Source organism: Aplysia californica, unplaced genomic scaffold, assembly GCF_000002075.1.
Source record: "Aplysia californica isolate F4 #8 unplaced genomic scaffold, AplCal3.0 scaffold00049, whole genome shotgun sequence".
Classification (NCBI taxonomy): Eukaryota; Metazoa; Mollusca; class Gastropoda; order Aplysiida; family Aplysiidae; genus Aplysia; species Aplysia californica.
Window position 1 is genome coordinate 2,106,214 of NW_004797319.1, and position 6,298 is coordinate 2,112,511.

The window sequence follows — 6,298 nt, forward strand, 5'->3', positions numbered from 1 at the left end:
ATCGTGTAGTTTATATCGTCACTGTCGCAAGCAATCACTTAAGTTCAAATTTTGAGAAATTTCGATTTTTCCACCCTCTCAAAGCTCTGTCCAAGATGCACCTTTGATCATGACCAGGATACTGTTTGATGCTGTGGTCAAGGCTTACAATTTTCCTGCTTTTCCTGATTTCTGATGGGAACTACACGACCAAAACTAGTTTGTTTGTCTCTCACGTAAAACATATCCAAACGGGCGTGGAGTGGTCTTACCCTCACACGTGTATGTACCTGGCAGTGTGCTCTGTCGTGTGGTGTGCCCCTTTGTCATTTGGTCACTTTTGAGGACAAGCGGGCTAACCCAGATTTCGGGGGTTTCCAGAAATCTTAAGCTACGCTAAAAGTGGATATGTAGGAATAGTCAACCGTGTGAGCTTGTTCTGCCATACACAGATGTAGGAATAGTCAACTGTGTGAGCTTGTTCTACCATACACAGATGTAGGAATAGTCAACTGTGTGAGCTTGTTCTGCCATACACAGATGTACGAATAGTCAACTGTGTGAGATTGTTCTACCATACACAGGTATATGTAGGAATAGTCAACTGTGTGAGATTGTTCTGCCATACACAGATGTAGGAATAGTCAACTGTGTGAGCTTGTTCTGCCATACACAGATGTAGGAATAGTCAACTGTGTGAGATTGTTCTACCATACACAGATGTAGGAATAGTCAACTGTGTGAGATTGTTCTACCATACACAGATGTAGGAATAGTCAAATGTGTGAGCTTGTTCTGCCATACACAGGTATATGTAGGAATAGTCAACTGTGTGAGGCTGTTCTACCATACACAGATGTAGGAATAGTCAACTGTGTGAGCTTGTTCTGCCATACACAGATGTAGGAATAGTCAACTGTGTGAGCTTGTTCTGCCATACACAGATGTACGAATAGTCAACTGTGTGAGATTGTTCTACCATACACAGGTATATGTAGGAATAGTCAACTGTGTGAGCTTGTTCTACCATACACAGGTATATGTAGGAATAGTCAACTGTGTGAGGCTGTTCTACCATACACAGATGTAGGAATAGTCAACTGTGTGAGCTTGTTCTGCCATACACAGATGTAGGAATAGTCAACTGTGTGAGATTGTTCTACCATACACAGATGTAGGAATAGTCAACTGTGTGAGATTGTTCTACCATACACAGGTATATGTAGGAATAGTCAACTGTGTGAGATTGTTCTGCCATACACAGATGTAGGAATAGTCAACTGTGTGAGCTTGTTCTGCCATACACAGATGTACGAATAGTCAACTGTGTGAGATTGTTCTACCATACACAGGTATATGTAGGAATAGTCAACTGTGTGAGCTTGTTCTGATCAGGGATGTGAAGTAAGCATCTACTCAGAAACTTGTTTTCTCCCCTGGTTGTTCCAAACATGCTCCAGTTTGTGCAATGATTTATTTTGTTTCAATTTCAATATTCCCGCTGTCTCTCTCTTTTTTTTTGTGGTGAAATCTCTGCTTTCTGTCGTCAAGTGTATTTTTTTAAAATTAATTAATTTTTTTGCTTGTAGTTGTTTTGCCCTTAGATTTTCTTTATTTAAATTTATGCACATTTTAAGAACCTATGGAATGGAACAATGTAGTTATATTGTTATTAATTATTATTGTAATTATTCTTTTTTATTTTCGTCATTATAACAATAATCATTATTATTGTTATTTTTTATTGTTGGCATTATTTATTGTTATAATTATGAATGATTAAGACAAGCAATTTATTCTGTTGTCAGTTGGTCATGTATTGTGCAGAATTATACATACTTGGAAATTTTTATTTTTACTATTGAAGAATTAATGATGAAATAAATGATTTGAGAAGGTAGCAGTGTGGTGTTTGTTGTCTGTGTCCTGGCGTGTGTGTCATGTTTTGTCGTCTGCTTTAGTGTGGTGTTTGTTGTCTGTGTCTGGGCGTGTATCTAATGTTTTGTCGTCTGTTTACCTCTCCACTCTGCCTCCACCCCCTGGCCTCCTTTGCCCCCTTCTCTGGGCTCTTGACTCTTTCTGCAGCCTTTCTACTGCTACACCTTGGTTCCTTCTTTTTGCTATCTTTCAGCGGCACCCCTGATCTTATGGTAGGAAAGATCTACACCTAGCCTTCTCGGACAAGGGCGAACAATCTCGGAGTTCCCCGTTGCAATTAAGTTGCGCACGTTAAAGATCTCTTGGTGGGTCCAAACCTGATTTATAAGAGTAGGCTTTGGCCGGCACCTGGGGAAAATTCAAAATTTCCTACCAACTGAAAATGTATAATGAGTCCCACGTGCTCATATGACCTATGCAGTTGCGATAGTGCTGTAAAACACTTACAAAAAATAATATAGGCCTATATTCCTATATTTAAAAAAAACCCAAGGACAAGATCTGCGTTGCTGTGTTTTCTGGCAGGACGCGCACCGGCAAAATCGAGAGGTCTATTTTTAGGACGGACGTAACTGCAGACTTTGGCGTAGTAATCTGGAAAGTAAATCACGATAAAATTTAAGACTATTAAGTATAGAAAACGTATTCTGTAAATAATTTATAAATGTTTTTACTATATTGTAGCTATTTTGTGTGTCAGTTGTTTTACATTTGTTGAAAAAATATTGCACTCTTTTTCTCCCGGATCTTTTTGTTATCGGAACCGGTGCTTTGGTTGTGCGGGGCACACAGAATTCTACACTTAGTGTAGAATTCTGTGGCGGGGCAAAAGTGAAAGTAGACGAAGTTGTTGGTTCCCCCTGTTGTTGTTATTCCTTGCTTGTGGATTATTTACAATAAGATGTGAGGTTTCAAGTGCTTTACACGGCAGATTCAGCTCTTGTTCAGTAGATCTAAGATTTTTGCAGTTGCAGATTATTGCTTTGCCATTGAATCATTCTCTAAGATCTAGATTCTAGATATAGATATAGATTTTAGATCTAGATCTAGTCCTTTTAAAAATATTGTAGCTTTTTAAAAATAATATTTTTTCCTTGTCTCAATATTTGGGGTTACATGAATTAAGGAATCTCCTGTTTATGCTGTCGCGGGTTATAATTATACACTTTACTACAAGCCTTAATCTTTCAAAATGCTGAAGGCCGACTTGTACTTTTGGATGGAACATTGGAAGGATTTCTGTAATGAGCGACCGCCCAATAATAGCATATAGAAGAGAGACTTATCAACCGTAACCCTGACCCAACCCCTAACGTTACCCCTGCCCCAAACCCTAACCCTCTATTCTACTTTGTTAGGACATAATGGTCGCTTGTTGAACTTGTTACAGAATTCCTAGCCCTTCCTCTATCTATACATACATAGTGGTCTCTCCTCACAGAATTCCTAGCCCTTCCTCTATCTATACATACATAGTGGTCTCTCCTCACAGAATTCCTAGCCCTTCCTCTATCTATACATAGTGGTCTCTCCTCACAGAATTCCTCCCCTTATATTTGCGTAGAGGCCTATTTGCAACTTGTGAATCTTTAATTGATCACATCGCCTTGGCAACTGTTGCAATGGAAAGCTTGCCAGGACTAAGGCGTTCTCCCATGGAATTGCAGAAATAAATATGTCCATCATTGTTTTGCTTTTCTTCTCTATCACAATGTGCCCTGTCAGTCAGACCTCAAAGGTATTCACTATTCATCGGATGATATTCTTTGTGTTTTCAAGGAGGGGGGGGGGGGGGATGTAGAATTGGGGCTACAGTTTTAGCAGTTCATAGAATAGAAGACAATTCTTAATTGTAGATTTCTGCAAACAAACATGTTAATGTCTTGTAGCCTAGGGCTACCCATTGTCGTAGGAAAAATACAATCATAGCCATAACAAATCAACACTTCGCCCCTATCTGTTACATTATGGATGTTTAAGTAAGATGACTAGATTGTAGACTGTACATTTTAGATTTACAGTTATTATCAGGTAGAAGTAGAACAAAATAATTTCTCAATAATTTATTCAATAATTAATATTAATATTATTTGTATCATTTCACCTAAAGGATGTATGCAGTATAGATTAGGTCTAGGCAGAAAATAAATATCACACTGACAAATAGGCCTATTGTTGAACTTGTTGAAAAACATTCTTGAGGATTTTTGTATCTTTTGTTACCTTACCTTCGAATTTGCTCGTCCTTTACGATTTTTGTTTTTTAGGGACACATTGTTTTTCCAGTAGGATTCGGTGATGTAAAAAAGGGCAGTAATCCATACCATTTTGCACATTAATAATTTACTCAGTTATTTCCCTTTGACCACAATCCGAGTACATTCCAATGTTGTTTTTTCTTTTCTGAACAGCAAAGTCCAAGTTTTAATTAGTATTAGCGAGATGGCTTGGGCAGAATATTCCTTGTTTTGACAGCAAAATAACCCCTGTAATTCAACTTGAAAGGCAGTTACGTATCCTTCACAGTTCGAAAAAACTGGGGGTCTAGATCGAGAGATTTTAATCCTAAATTTTTTAAAAAGTGACAACAAAGCTAGATCTAATCTAGATCTAGATTCTAAATCTAAAACTAAATTTCCTATCTTATTAATTAATTTGAAACTCATTTTCATTTATGATAAATCAAGGTAGATCTACGATTGTTTGAACTCAACTGCACATTCCTACTGTTGCAGAGACAACGGCTACCACCGTCTACAGATCTAGATCTAATAATAATAATAATAATAGATAGCATTTGTATAGCGCATATCCCCGCTCAACAGCAGGCTCTATGCGCTTTACACTATATTATTACCCCAGCAGACCATAGAACACTCCGAAACATTCTCAGCTTCCCGGGAAGCATACAGTGCAAGCAGCTCATTAAGCGCTCAAACACTAACGAACTGACAAGATCTTTCGCTGTCTATAGCCGGGTACCCATTCCCACCTGGGTGAAGTGAGGAAATTCGTGAAAAGTGCCTTTCCCAAGGACACAACGTCGGGCCCTTGACGGGATTCGAACCCACGACCTTATGGTTGCGAGTCTGAGAGCCTAACCACAAGGCCACCGACGCCACATCTATACGTTTTTTACCTAAGAATTACTTTTGTAAATGTTGTGGACTGTGCAGATAGGCCTATAGTCCTTGGCCAAGGCCCACTGGACCTGAGACAATCATGACGACATGAACTGTTCAGTGTTGTGATTCTTCAGATGCTTGGAATTCACTTTTTTTTAGAAACTTTGTGACGAAATTACGAATGAGGTCGAATGCAATTTGGGAAGGCAGCACATGATAAAAATAAACAAGTTGATTAGAAAGGCACCAAGAACAATTGGTAGAGACCTAGATCTAAGTTACTTTAAATATCTGCTCAAAACAAATGGTAACAACGGAATTTCAATTATCGACCCGCAGTAAAAGATACATTTCCAAAAAGACCCAAGATAACAGACATAGCAAAAAAGCAAGATAACAGACAGATAGCATAGAAATTCATTCGTACCAACTGCAGTAAGGTCACTGAATACACAGTGCAACAAATGAAACAGAGGAAGAGAGAGAGAAGGGGTGGGGGTGGAGAGAGAGACAGAGAGAGAGAAAGAGAGAGAGAGAGAGAGAGAGAGAGAATGTTTTACGGAGCGGGTTGTTTCAGCACGTGAGGCGTATATTTACTAATGTCCTGTCTTTTTGTGCGTATGCGTGAGTGCACTGTAACGTCTACTGCTATTGTTAACGACCAAAACAAATTTCTCCCTGCGAAATGAATAAATATTGTCATTGTCATTGTCTTTGTGAATCTTGATCTTGACACTCTATCCTCTCCTAACTTTCTTTTCTTCAAAAGTGACAGTAAGCTGTTACAGCTTTATAAATTAAGACAAATTTCCTATATATGTTATACTGCTGTACTAATGAGAGAAATGAAAAATAAATGAACAAATCTCCTATGTTCTACTCCTGTACTATTGAACAAATCTCCTATGTTATCAGAGAGTTAACAATAATACTGTAAACCCTCTCTGATGTTGTACTACTGTACTAATACTAATAAAGAATGCAAAAATAAATGGATACTTGATCTGAACAATTATAGGCTACTAACTTATTTACATATATATGAAAGAATGCAAAAATTAACTCTCTGAAATTACTTTAACTATTGTACGAATGAGAAAAAATAAAATATGTAAATAAATCCTGTAAATAAAATTACTATACTAATGAGAAAATAAAGGAAAACAAAATAAAGACGAATAAAACTACCAGTACCACTATATCAATATAATATAATTGAACACAAACATAATAATCCAATGAATAGATCTAATAAA

The 6,298-nt window shown here is 37.7% G+C and overlaps 1 long non-coding RNA gene across 1 annotated transcript; it reads left to right on the plus strand.

Moving 5' to 3' along the window:
• The first annotated feature begins 6 nt into the window (after positions 1-6).
• Positions 7-1,880, plus strand: LOC118477247. Its single transcript, XR_004858245.1, has 2 exons — positions 7-787; positions 1,064-1,880. It is a non-coding gene; the product is annotated as an uncharacterized LOC118477247 (long non-coding RNA).
• Positions 1,881-6,298: the final 4,418 nt, after the last annotated feature.